Source organism: Macaca thibetana, chromosome 18 (genome assembly GCF_024542745.1).
Source record: "Macaca thibetana thibetana isolate TM-01 chromosome 18, ASM2454274v1, whole genome shotgun sequence".
NCBI lineage: Eukaryota > Metazoa > Chordata > Mammalia > Primates > Cercopithecidae > Macaca > Macaca thibetana.
Genome location: NC_065595.1, coordinates 66,102,846 through 66,119,350, shown reverse-complemented (window position 1 = coordinate 66,119,350; position 16,505 = coordinate 66,102,846). Strand labels below are relative to the sequence as shown.

The window sequence follows — 16,505 nt, the reverse complement described above, 5'->3', positions numbered from 1 at the left end:
GGTCCTTGGTTTTGAGACTACACTAACACAGGTGCTAATTAATCTCTAAGAAGGTGCTTAAGGGAGGGGTAGATAGAGGCCACAGAAAGATCAGAAGAAATGGATAGATGCAGGTCACACAAATCCCCCAGAAAACCTCTTTCCTGTAGAACTCCTTCCCCACCCATCCATCTCCTGTTGGACCAGGGCCACACACAGCCACTTCTGGTGGGTGCCCTCTGTCCCAGCGCTGACAGCAAGAGGAAAGGCTTAGTAAGTCTGCCTACAGACGTGCATTAATTCCATTAAAGAATAGAATAGCTTGCTTGGCTAATGAGCTCTATCTACCTCAGTAGATTTTTCTAAAATTAGGTAATTAACTGGAAAGATTGGGTTAAAGTCTCCAGCACACAAACAGAAATAGGAATCAAAAGACTTCTAAGCAATTCATTTTTACCTATCTATTAAGAACACATTTTAACTAGTCCTCTCAAATTACTGACAGGACTTAACTTCTATATTTGAGGTTTAAAAATCCATATCCATACCACAAAAAAATCTGCTTTGATAGGTTAAAAAATGGCAATTTACTATCGATATGACGCACCTATAAACTAATAATAAAACTATAAGCCCCTAAAAATAGTTTAAAAAGAAAATAAGCTATCACAGCTATCTGTGCCTTCCTTTCTCTTTTAAATAAAAGAAAGACCCAGTCTGCAGAAAGAAGTCTGTGGCTGAAGTTATTAAGAAGTGCTTAGAACCTTACCTTTTAGCAGGTTAAAAATCTCAGGGATGATATTCTGGAGGAAGACCCACAAAACCCCTCTGCAAGGGTGTCTCCCCATGGTCCAAAGGCAGGGAAGCCATCCCCAACTCACATTCAGCACCCCACACACATTAAAGTTGCTTCAACCAGAACAGGACAGTGCTGACCGCCTCCAGCCCTGCAGGGCCAGAAACAAAGAGCAATGGAGTTTCTTCACTAAGCAGAGAACTAATTCCACTGCACAGTAGCTATTTAAGGAGGTGGTGCCTGTGGGACAAATGCTGCCTGGAGCCTTCCTGTTTGTGTCTCAGCTGAAACTTCTATCCATTTCCTAAGGAAGACTGCAAAGTGTAATCAGCCTCAAGAAGGCTGAGATTAATAGAAACCCAAGCAGCATGTGAAGACAATTTTTACAGTTTTTCCTTCCTTCTTTTCTCCACTTAACAAATGTGGAGCTTTATTCAAAAGTCAAAAGCAAAAACCATAACTGTTGTGATTGCAAAAAGTTTTCCTATTCACAAAAGACTTTTTAACCTGAAATGTAGAGAGGAAAGAATTCATGGATGATTAATTCAATACATATCAAGCAGCAATGCCAAGAAAAACCACGCAACTTATGGTCAGAAGGCAAGGGTCTGATTAAAAAAACTTTGCCATTTACTAGCTTTGAGCCCTTCCAAAATTCACAGATTCTCTTTGGGCCTCAGATTTTCCATCTGAATAAATGGCATTAATAATACGCACTTTACAAAGCTATTATGAGAACTACGTAAGATGACTGTAAAAGACCCTACACTTGGCCTTCTAAAAAGATCATGCTATCATTATACCGCATTATCTGATTTTCCACCTGCTGTCACACAATATCAGACATTAGTAAAAGGAGCTAATTTATTTCCTCTGTTCTCTCCAAAATTGCATTATGTATGCATCTGTTGCTTGTGTACTGTCTGACTTCCTCACTGGCACCTAGGTCACAGGTGGAACAGAAACTTCATTTGCTATGCTGATTTACCAGTACCAAGACCTGTTCCTGGCATATATTAACATACAATAAATATTTGCTAAATGAATGAATGAATAAATGCATAATTTCAGACAAAGTACAGCATTCCACACACAGTAAAACTCAAACAAATACATATTTAATTAGTGAATGAATACAGATGCTTCTTGACTTATGGAGTTATGTCCAGATAAAACCATCACAATCCCAGCACTTTGGGAGGCTGAGGCGGGTGGATCACCTGAGGTCAGGAGTTCTAGCACAGCCTAGCCAACATGGTGAAAACCCATCTCTACTAATAACACAAAAATTAGCTGAGTGTGGCGATGCATGCCTATAATCCCAGCTATCTGGGAGGAGTCTGAGGCAGGAGAATTGCTTGAACCCGGGAGGTGCAGGTGGATGTTGCAGTGAGCTGAGATTGTGCCACTGCACTCTAGCATGGGCAACAAGAGCGAAACTCCTTCTCCAAAACAAGAAAAAAGAAAACCATCACAAATTGAAAATACTGTCAAATAAGTCGAAAATGCATTGAATAAACCCAACCTACAGAGCATCACAGCTCAGCCTAGCCTACCATAAACGTGCTCATTATCTTAAATTATCGTACAGTTGGGTAAAATCCTCTAACATAAAGTTTATTTTATAATAAAGTGTTGAATATCTCATGTAATGTATTCAATACTGTACTGAGAGTGAGAAACAGAATGGTTGAATGGGCACTCAAAGTACGGTCTCTACTGAATACGTATCACTTTTGCACTATTGTAAAGTCAAAAGATTGTAAGTTGAACCATCCTAAGTCAGGAACTGTCTGTACAGTTTTTCTATGGAGAAACATCCCAGGGAAAATGCAATGTAGTCAACTTTAAGCCAAGTTGGAGCTCCTGAAAACAAATGTAATAAATACGACCTTACATTCTGTTAGAGCACCCAGTTGAAACATACTATTAAGATGGTTAATGTACAAGTGAACTTCATGGAGTGTGAATATTAGGTACAACATTTAGTATGAATTAATTCACTGAAACAATTTAGCTTAGTTTAAAGTATACCTAAAGTCCTTTTTTGGGCTTGTTTCCCTTAAAAATGAAAACACCCACTGCCCTTTAAGTCCTAGCTTGGTGGCAGTGGGATTCATTAATGGTTTTGTGGGGTTTTTTGGATTTGAGAGGATTTTGTACTGATACATAATATTTTACATATTTATGGGGTACATGTGATATTTTGTTACATGCATAGAATGTGTAATGATCAGCTCGGTATCTGAGGTATCTACTACTTTGAATTTTATCATTTCTATGTTTCCTCTCTTCCAGCTAGTCACCCGAATATGCTGTTGAACAGCAGTCCTAACCTTTTATCTAACTACATAAAGAGCATTATCCAGACAAGGAAAATGACACGTGTTCTCTTGTTGTTGTTAAGATCCAACTACTAATATTTAACATAAAAACGTACTGGGCAACAGGATAGTCTCAAGGATTGGAAACAACATATGGTATTTAGTGTTGGGCCTTCACATTATTGCTTGAATCCAGTTCAGGTCACTAGGGACCACAAATCAATTTCTTGATGAATGTTCATTAATCTATTATGTGTAACGAAGGAAGTGATTTTAGTGGTTATTTGTCCATTTTATAAAATTACCAAGAGATGAAAGATCCCAAATCTCAAAAGATCACGTGAAACATAATTCCCTCTCACTTCTAAGGAGTGCTCTTGCTTTGCTTGTGAAATACGAACCTCCCCATCTCTCTTTTCCTCCCTACCCTCTCTTGGCTCCCACATTTTCGACAGGACAAGAACGATCTTACCACAGATCTTTTTGTGAGCATTAATAATTGAAAATAAAGATTTAGGTCAGGCACAGTGGCTTATAACTGTAACCCCAGCACTTTAGGAGGCTGAGGCATGGGGATTTAATTGAACTCAAGAGTTTGAGACCAGTCTGGGCAACATAGTGAGATACCCCCCTCATCTCTACAAAAAGTCTAAAAATTAACGGGGTGTGGTTGTGCACACCCATAGTCCTAGCTATCCAGGAGGCTGGGGCAGGAGGATTGCTTGAGCCCAGGAGAACAAGGCTACAGTAGCCATGATCATACCACTGCACTCCAGCCTGGTTGACAGAGCAAAACCCTGTCTCAAAAATAAAAATAAAACAAAACAAAAAAAGATTTAAAGTTGCTCACTCTGAGTGAAGTCATTTTAGTTCCAAAATACGGAGAAGAGTTTCATAATTATTGAACCTGAAAGTTACAGATTGGGGTGGATGAAAAAGAATCTCTAAGAACAGAGTGTGGTCAAATAAAAACAAATGGCTGACTTTCACAAGTCTTCATTCTCTTTATATTTTTCTGATTTCAAGGTTTCAGACACTGGGGCAATGTGGTTCCCCACCCCCTACCTCCCACCTCTTCCCTCTCCCCCTCACTCAGCTGCCCAAGAGCTGGAGGCACTTTTTAATTGAATAATTAAAGATTCTAAAGAAGTCTGATATCGATTTTTTTAACAGCTTCCAGCAGCCAGGCTTTCTCACCTTACAAGTAGCCTCTGGCCTGACAAATACCAGTCTATGCGGAGCAAGAGAGCTCAGCTGTAGAAGGTTATCTGATGCAGCTTAAATGCTGCCTGTGACAAGCACGTTTGACCCCAGGGGAAGGTGGGGATGAATTGTGGAAACTGCCATCCAATAGTCAAGTCTTTTTTCTTCATCTAATGTAAGAACACTTTGGAAGCACCCAGAAGCTCTGACATCCGACCCTGGGGATGCCAATGCACCAGTCAGCTTTTTCCTGTAGAAGTGCTTCATTGTCCAGATTACTGACAGATTTAATCAAGACAGTACTGCATATTTGGTTCACAAACAAAAGGATAACTTCAAGTTACTGATTATAGGGTCTTGTGCTATTTCTATCCTTATTTGAGCCCATATATCATATTTTAATAAATATTTATCTAATGCTACAGAAAACACAAAAATCAGTCTTGTAAGAGAAGATCATTTATGTCCATGACTAAAAGGAACAAATATCATAGAACACATTATCCCAAAGCCTGCAATTACTGCTTATGTACACTTTGCAACAGAATAAAAATGAGTTTTTCCTTGTTGCCATCTGTTGTTTTATAGAAGGATAGCTAATTTCCTATCAGCTAATTCCAGTAACTATGATTTGTTAGGAATAAAAATAAGACAAAGTTACCTTGAAAGGAAAATATTCTCGATAAGGAAATATTTTGATGGTAAGTTAATTCTAAGAGTTTAGGGCTATTTGTTTTCCAAAATAAATAATAAAGGAGACATTTCTTCCCCCTTTTCTCTTTCTAAATTGTTGTGCGCAAGCTAATGCTGTGAAGACACAAGATGTGTAAGTACAGGGTTCCTATTCTCAATCAATTCATAAACTACAAAGACAGACACAGAAAAAACTATAGTACAAAGGTAGTGTGAAATACAAGACAGAAAGATAGCCTAACATCAGGAATGTGGAGCATGAAATGAAAAGGACATGGGTGCAAATCCTGGCTTTGGCACAACGTAGGTGCATGATCTTGAGCAAATTTCTTAATCTTTCTAAGTCTCGCTTTCCTCATGAATAAAATAGAGATCATACCATTACCTACCTCATTGGGTCACAGTGAAAATTAAATGAGTTTATGAATGCAAATCCCTTAACAGAGTTCCTCGCTTTTGGAAGTCCTAAATAAAGAGCATTGATGCAGAAGAAAAAGATTAAAGAAATATTTAAATTGCCATGGACATGCAAAGGAGAAAGAAAATTCACATCCATAAATGAAATGATAGATATGGAGCCCCAGTTAGGAAATTACGTTCTTCGAATAGTTTGGATGTACAGGTTGTCCCTGACTTATATTCCTTATGTGTGAAATATGACTGGGAAACAGGACCTGGGAGGAGCAGGAGCCACAGCAACCCCTCACCTTCCAGTTGTCAGATCTCCTTCCTATCTGGGATGCCCAACTATGGTCCTGTGTCTGATATCAGTCTGTGTCAGTCCAGGGCACAATCAACGGCCCTGGAGTCTCTTCTCAAAAAGTTGCTTCTCTCTCAACTCTAAAGAGGGTCTTAAGGGCTACCTTAATGTCTAGAAGGAAACACCCAGAATATTTATAAAAGCTGAAATTGTTTCTGGCCATAATGGATTGACTGATATTAGATTAGCCTTGCCACCATAAATAACTAGATAACTACATAAACTACATAAAAAAACTGTTTATAGACATCGGATGAGAGGAAGCACAACAGAAGATGTGATGCCTGAGAGAAGGGGAATGGTGAGTGAGTCCTACAGGCATCCTAGCTTTCCAGCTGGATGAACGGCTCAGATGAGCTGTACAGCAAGGGGAAGCCAAGAACACTGGGGTATCACTGAGTTAAGGGGACATAGAACAGAGTTCAGGGAGGCTAAGGCAGATGGAATTTGGTAGAAAAAGTATCTGACAGGAAGAAGTTATAGAGACAAAGAGCTCAGTTAATCCATATGGGTTTCCTTGAGTTTGTTGCTAAATATTAAGTCACTCATATGCAGGGTCAACTTCAGAGAGCAGCCCCTGACCCCCCCAAAAAAAGATCTTCTATAAGTTAAGCAATTCCCAGAGCTCCTAAACGGCTGGGAGGCATTTGACCTTGGACCAATCAGAATAGAAAGTCTTTGTTGAGAACCTGGGGTTTTAGTGAAAACCCCAGAAGTCTCTCACTTTAGTGAAACTAAATCAGCCTAAGGAAAGTCTACTCTAGACCTCCCTTAACAAAACTTTAAAAGAAAGGCAATAAAACTTTGCATTGAACAACAACAAAATAACAAGTCCAGCATTCACTGAAAAACTACATACGTGCAAAGAAGCAAGAAAATGAGGCACAAAAACAGACTCAGAAATGACAGAGTCGAGAGTAGTGGAATTAGCACACAAGGGCATAAAAAGAGAAATCATAAATATGCTCAACTATTTAAGGACTTAAAAAGAAAAATAAGAGGAGAGAAATGGGAGATAAGAAAATAAAACTTTCTGGAAATGAACAAAATATCTGAAATGAAAAATATACTAGATAGAATTATCAGCACATTAATCCACTGCAGAACAAGAGACCAATAAATTTGGAGACAAAATATGGAAAATACTCAAACTGAAACACACGGGGAACAAGTGTTTGGAAAAATTGAATAGAGTCTGAGTGACCTGTGGGATGACATGGAGTAGTCCAACATATGTGGTACTGGAGTGCTAGGATGGGGATTGGGAGGGGGAACTGATTTAAAGAAATAATGGCTGAAAATTTTCCCAGTTTGTTGAAAACTATAGATCACAAGTTCAAGAAACTCAGTGAACACGAAGAAAGATAACACAAAACCAGACAGGCATATAATGATGTAATTGCTGAAAAACAGGATAAAGAGAAAATATTGACAGCAGCAGAGTAGGAAAAAACAGACATATTACATACAGAAGAACAAAGATAAGAATAACTGCAAACTTCTTGTCAGGAACAACACAAGCTAAAAGCAGTAGAGCAACATCTTTAAAGTGTTAAAAGAAAAAAATGATCAACCTAAAATTCCATATCCAGTGAAGTTATCCTTCATAAAAGAAGACTAGATAAATACTTTTTTAGACAAACAAAAGCACAGAGCCAGCCAATCTGCACTAGAAAAAAAATACTAGAATGTAAAATTTTTCAAGCAGAAAGAAAATATTACCAGATGGAAACTTGGACCTCTACAAGAGAATAAAAATATGGGGAATTGTAAACATGTGGGTACATATAAAAGAAATTATTTTCTTATTTTGATTTCTTTAAAATAAAATTGACTGTATGAAACAAAAATAATAATGTATTTTAAGGCTTATGACATATGTAATAAATAAAATATATGATAGCAGCAAAAAGGGGAGGAAGAAAAAATGAAAGCAAAAATCATAAGATTCTTATACACGAAATGATAGCATTATTCAAAGGTGGAATGTGATAAGATAAAGTGTCACGTTGTAAACTCTGCAGCAATCATGAAAAATAATGAACAGAGAGCTAAAAGAGTAGAGATAAAATAAAATACAAAAAAAAAAAAAAAAAGCAAAACTCAAGTAAACCCAAGCATATATGCTGTCTTCACACTTCATAAAGACATACGCACAGGAAAAGTAAAGGACAGACCAAGATATGCCATGCAAACGCGAATCATAAGAAAGCTGGGTTGGCCACATCACTCAGACAGGCAGATCTGTGCAGCAGCTTGGGTCCCGCATGAAGCAGTTATCAATACTGAATCAGAGGCTCAGGAAATGTACTGCGGGGAAACAGCCATGAAAGATTAAGGTAAGTGGGAGTCACACTGGGTACAGAAAAGCCTTCAAACATGACTGCAGATCTGAAAACCATGATCAGAGAATGGAAAAAAGACTTGAGTAGGAAGAGTCTGGGACTGCGGTGTAGGTCCCCAAAAGTCTCAGCCAGGCCTACAGAGATCCCCCAGCTGAAACTGCCCACCAGCGGAGCTGGCATTGGGGCTGTATCGGCCCGGTCTAGTACCATGCTGTGCTCAGTCATGGGCCAGTGGCATCCTGGGGAGAGCAGAGCCACTACAGGAAGACTGGCAGGTCCTGAGGTGTGGCAACTGAGTCTGTGGGCTAAGGATTCCACTCTTTTGGAAAGGAGGTCTTAGCAGCACAACTCTATGGTTGTTACAACTTCAGAAAAAGAACTAGGACTAACGACAAAGAGGGATATTTATTTATGATAAATGATTGAATTCATCAAGAAAACCTAACAATCCTAAATGGGTATGTCCTGAAACACAGTGCTTCAAAGTATTTGAAATAAAAACCCTTCAGAACTGGAAGGAGAGACATGCACAATTACAGCTGGAGATTTCAACACTCTGCTCTCAGTAAGGGATAGGACAAGTAGACAGAAAATCAGGAAAAATAAAGAAAACAAACAATAGCATCAGCCAAATTCACTTAATGGATCTTCATAGACTACTTTCATCCCAAAGAGTGGACTACACATTCTTTTTTAGGTTCCCAGGGAACATTCCCAAGATAAATCATATGACAAGCCATAAAACAAGTCTCAAGAAATTTTAAAGGACTTAATTCATGCAAAGTATGTTCTTTGACCACAATGGAATTAAATTAGAAATTGATTTTTTAATACCTAGAAAATCCCCAAAGATTGGAAATTAAGCAACACACTTTCAAATATCCAGAAAAGTCAAGGAAGAAATCCCAAAAGAAATTAGAAAATATTTTGAACTCAATAGTAAGAAAACTCCAACAAACCAATATATATGGGATGCAGCTAAAGCAATCCTCAGAGGGAATTTTATAGTAATAAATGTTTATATTAAAATAGAAGGGAGATACAAAATCAATTATCTAAGCTTCCACTTTAGGGAAGCTATTAAAAGAAGAGCATTAAATTAAGTCAAAAGTAAATAGAAGCAAAGAAATAATGAAGAGCAAAAATCGATGAAACAGTAAGCAGTAAGCTGGCAAACAATAGAAAAAATTTTTAAGAAGCAGGATTTGGAAAAGATATGTAAAATTAATAAATTTATAGCTCAGCTGGATCCAAAAATAAGTAGTGTTGGAAAGGAAAAAAAGAAGATTGTACCTAAAAATCCTACAGATTACAAACAGAAAATAAGGGCATATTTTGAAGAATTCTATGACAAGAAATTCAACAGCTTATATGAAATGGACAAATGCCTTAAAAGATAATTTATTAGAACTGACAGAAGAAATGAGATCAACCCATATTTATTAAAGAAATTGAATTCATAATTTAAAACCTTCCCGCAAAGATAACTCCAAGCCCAGATAGCTTCACGAATAGGCTACTAAACATTAAGGAAGAAACCAAACTTGCACAAAAAACAGGTAAAAGGAACTCTTCTCAACTCATTGTAAGAAGCCAGGATTATAATGATACCAAAACCATCTGTACAAAGACATTACCAAAACAAAAACCTACGGACCCACATCGTTTACAAACATAGACACAGAAATCCTCAGCAAAACATTAGCAAATCAAATCTAGTATTACCTGATAACATCTGTCTGACTGCTAAAGCCTGTAGCAATAATTATTGTTGAGTCTTTTTTTTTTTTTTTTTTTTTTTTTCCATTTTAAGTCCTCCGTTGGAGATAAATGCCTCAATTGTATTGGTCATTTGGTTTAAACTCAATAGCACAGGACTTTATGTTTAAGTAATGTAAAGTAATGCAATAAAATGGTCAGACCGCAACTGTCCGCAATTTCTAACATTAGCATTTTTTAGCACCCAGGTCAGAGTTTAACATGCAGAAAGTCCAGTCATTGTTTTCAGGCTTGAATTGCTCCATTATAGGGATAAGATGCAGAATAACCTTATAAGAGTTTTATTTGATTTGAATTCTAAAGCAGGCTTAAACATGAAATCTCTCTTAGCTCCTTCACTGGTCTAACATATAGGTCAGATCCAGTCAGAGAACTGCCGGCTGCCTCAGGGAGGCTGGTGGCAGGCTTTCAGCTCCTGAAGAGGGGTTACTACAATAATGTCAGGGCCAACTTAGTCTCTGGCTGATGCCTTCCCTGATTCTAGGGAGGAGCCATCTTCCTCTGGAGAAGTGTCTAACAACACTTTAAGCCTCTCTTAAGATATAGGGTGGTCCCTCCTTCTCCTCAGGGGATATGCTCCAAGACCCCTAGAGGATGCTTGAAACCTCGATAATGCCAAACTCTACATACACTATGGTTTTTCAATCTGATCATCAAGACAGCTACTAAAATGACTAACGTAGGGAGCTAATATTTCCTTTGATCTCTTTGGACGTGGGCTTACACTAATATTCATGGACCTTGGATTGTAGGAAGTGCCTGTGAAATTCTAGAAAAGGTACCAATTCATGTTCTTTTTTCTAATATCAAGCAATTCAGTAATTGAGCTATTTGCCCTTCGTTTCACTGAAATGACTACCTCATTCTTTCATGTCTACAAGGACTCCTTCCATGGACAACTTAAAGTGTGTGGAATCAGATTTTATCATCCGTATTCCTAATTTCTAAAGAAAGCTGTTTTTTCTATAGTTTGATGGGAAAAACAGCCAACTAGATTGGACGAATAAAGATTGGATATAGCATATTCTTGATAATTATTTCTCTGCTTTCATACTTTCTTTTTCTAAACCAAATAAACAGAACCAAATAAAGAGAACTGCAAAAACTGTGGAGAGAGAAGAGGGAGAAGCTCAGAGCGCTGTGCTCACCTATGCCCTCTCCGCTGCACTTCAGCTCCTGTATCCTCCCCACCTAAAGAGCACTGCTGTTCTCCTTCCCCATCCATGGACCAGGCGAGACTACTGGCAGATCACTTGTCTCAGCACTGGAGCTGGGAGCACCCAGCACATATTTGTGGGACACACATTGTGCTGGACACTGGCTGATACGGGTCAGAGAAAAAAAATCCAGACATGGGCTTTGTGCTCCTGGAGCTTTGAGACTAGCAGAGAAGAAAATTAAACAAGTGTCTGCAGTAAAGTAGGATGACTGCTATGACACAGTAATAAGGCTAGTCTGGAAGTCAGACTCTAAAAGGTGTGCAGGAATATTCTTCCTTGACAAATAAGAACTGAGGAAAGAGATTGGATCATCTGTACATGTCTAGCAACTCCTCTTTTCCCCAGTTTTCTAATTGGTGAATTTAGGATGATAAAATCATCTCTTGTGGCCAGGAGTGGTGGCTCATGCTTGTAATTCAAGCGCTTTGGGAAGCCGAGGCAGGCAAATCACTTGAGGTCAGGAGTTCGAGACCAGCCTGGCCAACATGTGAAACCCCATCTTTATTAAAAATACAAAAATGAGGCAGGCATGGTGGTACATGCCTGTAGTCCCAGCTGCTTGGGAGGCTGAGGCAGGAGAATGGCTTGAGGCAGAGGTTGCAGCGAGCTGAGATCGCGCCACTGCACTCTGGCTTGGGAGACACTGCAAGACTCCATCTCAAAACAAACAAACGAACAAACAAAAAACCATCCCTCTCATAAAGTTATTGTGAAAATTAAATGGGATGATACAAGGCATGGTGAATGGTCAATATAGTTTTGGTGGTGTTATGCCAATCAGAGGGCACCTGGCCTGATCCAGAGAGTACCCTAGAAAACATTATTTCTACGCTCAGTCCCGAAGCAGGGAAGTGAATTCATTGTGGGAATATTACTCTGCTCGAGCTGCCATAACAAAATGTCACAGACTAGACGGCTTAAGATTTTTTTTTTCTCACAGTTCTGGAAATTAAAAGTCTAAGATCAAGGTACTGACAGCGTTGGTTTCTCCTGAGGCTTCTCTCCTTGGCTCATAGATGGCTGTCTTCCCCCCACATTTTCACCTGGTCTTCCCTCTGTCCTAATCTTCTCTTCATGTAAGGACACCAGTACAGGATACTAGATTAGGCTCTATTTTCACTTAACTAACTATTTAAAGGCCCTATCTCTAAATATAGTCACATTCTGAGATTCAGGGGATTAGACCTCAACATATAAATTCTGGGGGAACACAGTTCATTTCATAACAATGGGGGAGACACAGCAGACTATTTCTAACAGAAGGAGTATCATGCGTGAATTGAAAGAGGATGTGTAGCATGTTGAAGGGGAAACTGAATGAAATTACATCCTTTTGCAGTACAGACTGAAAAAGAGAAACAGCAAAATTTGAAGCTAGAGAGGGAAGTGGCGGCAAATCAGGCCATGTAAGGCCTTATAAGGTGGTATAAAATATTAAGCAGTTCAGGTTACCCTAAGGACAATGAAAACCATTATAGAATTTCAAGCAGTGTGTGTGTGTGTGGCATGGTTGAACTTGTATTTTAGAAAAATCACTGTCTGCATTATAAGAAACTTTTGGAGCAGGATGTGCACCTGGGAGGCATCTGAAGTAGGACAAGCCAGAAAGGCTGAGAGCTTGAGTCACTCCATGCAGATGAAAGAAACTGACACACACTGGAAAGCTAATCAATGGGGTGACTGGTAGAGGGAAGGAGAAAAGGAGAATGATTCCTATGCTACCAGCAAATGGGTAGATAATGGTGAGCAGAGATGACAAAGTAAAAACTGGACCTCTTGAAATTAAGAAACCTGTGGAACTGCCTGTAGACCACTGGTTATTGATGGAAACTACCCTCGCTATCTACCCTTCTTAAACCTTTCCCATATAACCACAGAGTGTGCCAACAACTCTGTATTATCATACATCTTCTTACAAATAAGGAAGCTCAGCCTTAATGAGATAACATAACTTGGCCAAAGGCTCACAGCTACAAAATGGCCAAGCTAAAAGAGGAATTGAGTCTTCCTAATTGCAGAGCCCAAGTTGAAAACCACTACTCAGGAAGGAGGCTGGGCTGAAGGTACATATCTGGAGGTCATTCAATCATTAACAATGCTTGGCTTGTTGGCTTTACTTCCCCATTTCCTCACTGACCACTGGCCCTTCCTGAATCTGATCCTTGGTCCTCATCCACACCTGCTAACAGATTATAATACGGCTGGGCGGCTGATGGTCCAAGCCTAGGGCCTAGGAGCCCAGATGCATGCTGTGGGTTAAGCAGTGGCAATGTCTGCCTCCATCAATACTGTTTCCTTCACTTAACACTGTGGACTAGACTCCAAGATCTGTGAGATATGTGTGCATGTAAGCAGCCTCTCCAACTTGTATTTGGGTGAATATCCAAGACCCAAGCTGAGGAACCAAAATTCCATGTTTACTAATGCACATGCCTTTAAAAACATTTTAATGTAATATACATGAGAAAACAGAACCATAAGTGGATCGCCAGATGAGTTTTCACAGACAGAATACACCTATGAAATGTCACTGAAATCAGGAAAAGAAGAGTAACTCAGGAGCTCGCCTCATGTCTCTTGCACTCACTACCCGCCCCTGCCCTCACCCCCACCCCATCTCTAGGATGCTACTAACCTTACTTCTGATACCCCCAATTAGTGTTGCTTATTTTGTATACTATATAAAGGGAATTGTATAATATATATGCTGTTTTGTGTATGTTTACATGCATTTTAAAGACTGAATTTAACTTGGAAAAATAAAAAAGGTTGTTGTATACAGAGACCTAAGTATAATCCCACAATCTCATCTTCCCATATTCTAAGGACCCCTGATATGGATACACACAACTTCTACATTTGTATTCTGAATTACACCCAGGTAAAATCAGTAACATGAAAAGAATCCAGGAAAGTACAAGGCCTATTTTGGTGTTTCGTCCTCTTGAAGAGATTGAGTCACTGACCCAGACTAACTGTAACAAATCCCTTCCTATGAATTAAAGATCAGAATGTAAAGTAATAGTAACGGTGATGGAGGTTTTAAAGGGAAAGCTCTATTGCAATAGCTAAATTGAGATAATAATTTGGATAATAATAAATTTGACATCGATGCTAATTATTGCTTTATCAAAGCAATCCATTTTCTTAGTGAGAAATCTTTTATCTTGCTAAGGAACTAAAAGCTTCTGTAGAAAGTGTTTTGAATGTGTTGTAAAAACAACAGAACCGTCAGTAAAAATAAACTTTTCTGCTAGTTTAAAAATTCTTTAAAAATAATTTCACAGAAGCCATGCATTTAAATTTCATTATTTTACTGTATGTTCATTATACTATACTGTATACTTTTACAATGTACTTGCTGAATTCTGAGTTTGTTTCTTATCTGGACCTAAGAATTTCTTGGTGTGCTGGGGACTGTAGTCTTGTTTTTAGGATAAGAGGATCTTGACTTTGAGAGTTCTCTTACAAATTATACTTCTTTTGCTTTCAATCACAGCATCAGAAACTTACAATTTTTTAACTTGGAAAATGAAAATAATCTTATTTGCAAATTTACTGTCACCAAACTTTCAAAGTGGCCCAATGTTTCTAACGCGGAAAAAAAACTATCTGTTCACTGCAATTCTCCAAAACATGTAGCTTGTGCGTGTGTGCGTTTGAACTTACATAGGCAGGTATAGTTAGGATACAATTCCATGACAGAGAAGATTCACTTCATTATTTTAGCACATTGAATTCTTTGTTTGAACTCCTGATGCAAATGTTTTGATCACAAGTTTCCTCTAAAATTCCTGATTACAGTTTGATGCCCCTCGCCGAGAAAATAGCCCAACAATTAGCATAGCCTTCTTGTTGAATCAAACAAGGTTCTGATACCGATCTCAATGAACTGCCTTCTGAAAAAGGAATCAATCACCTGTGACCACAGTTTTTCAACCCAGTGGGAAGCGGTGACGTGGGGGTGAAATTTAAAGTCAGGTTATTCTTTAGCAGGGGAACTTTGCTGCTGGGTGTAAGAGCCTAGTTTCTCTGTTATTCTTTCATAGTTTTTCAAGATAAGATAGGAATCTGAAAGTGCTCCAATTTTAGCTACTATTTACTTTTTGTTTCTGCTATTGTAATTTCCATATAGATAACGTTGTAGATTTCAATTTCTTCACTCATTTAATACTGATGTTCCATAAGCATATCCAGCGTATTTTGAATTCTTAAACCTATTAGGTGCAGGGCTCAAGCTCTGAATATACATTTTAAAAAGAACCAACCATATTTTATGCAGCATAACTCTGACTAAAACTAGTAGCATTTAAAAACAAATTAGAGAACCACCAAAATGAAGGTAAGTCCCTGTAACTTTATATACTACAGAAAAGATATGAAATAATAAAAACTATATCTAAACATACGCTTTTATGGATCATTAATAGAATGTTCTAAGTGAAAAGCAGAATTTCCTTATTCATTTCTAGGCTTGCCTTTTTTGATTAAACTTTACTTTTTGAAAAGCCTAGCTTTTTTCCAAATTTTCCTACCAACTCTTTAATAAAACATTCTGAAATTTGAGTAACTGCGCCTAAAAGGATTTGAGATTAAGAACTAAATCTCCAGCTGCCAGTATATCTGAATTTGCCTCCTTTCAAATTATATGTAAGGTATCATCGGTGAAATAATGCCGATAACAAACCACAGTAAGTATCTAAAAAGAAAAGCCTACTCCATACATACTAAGTACTAAATTTAAATTGATTTTAACCAACGATTTTATTCAAACTTAATTTTACTGTGTCATATGTGTATTAAGTATGATTTTTAAAGCTCATTAATAAAAATCTATCTAATAGAGCAACAAGTTCCATATTATTTCAGAACAAATCTAAAGCAGTACTATGTCATTACCTGACTCTTATAATAAATAAATCACTATTTCCTGATTTGCCTTTGATCTTCTCTAATTGAAGACCACGATTCTCATTTATCTGAGATAATAAGTGACTAGATAGAGAAAAAAAATCATAAATACCATAAATTCTTATTTTCAGGTCTGGTACCTACAAATGTTTAACTAGACCAAGCAGCTAGGAGGAAAACTGGACAATTTGTATTTCTCACCCTTTCCCTTCTGGTTTTCTGGTACAATGTTAAAAGACAAGCAAGTGGCTGGGTGAAGTGGCTCACGCCTGTAATCCCAGCACTTTGGAAGGCCGGGGTGGGCGGATCACCTAAGGTCAGGAGTTCGAGACCAGCCTGGCTAACATGGAGCAACCCCATCTCTACTAAAATTACAAAAATTAGCCGGGCATAGTGGCGTGTGCTTGTAATCCCAGCTACTCGGGAGGCTGAGGCTGGAGAATCATTTGAACTTGGGAGGCAGAGGTTGCAGTGATCATGCCACCATACTCCAGC

At 38.3% G+C, this 16,505-nt stretch overlaps 1 protein-coding gene across 4 annotated transcripts in view; it reads right to left on the bottom strand.

Moving 5' to 3' along the window:
* Positions 1-16,505, bottom strand: part of ARHGAP28 (Rho GTPase activating protein 28) — a 192,612-nt gene that overhangs the window by 147,508 nt on the left and 28,599 nt on the right. The window contains exon 1 of one of the 4 annotated variants that reach the window (XM_050767463.1): positions 749-4,146. The exons of the other annotated variants lie outside the window; for them this stretch is intronic. The gene's annotated coding sequence lies outside the window, so the exon portion shown is untranslated. Of the gene's footprint in view, positions 1-748; positions 4,147-16,505 lie in introns of those variants that run through there. 4 annotated transcript variants of the gene reach the window in all.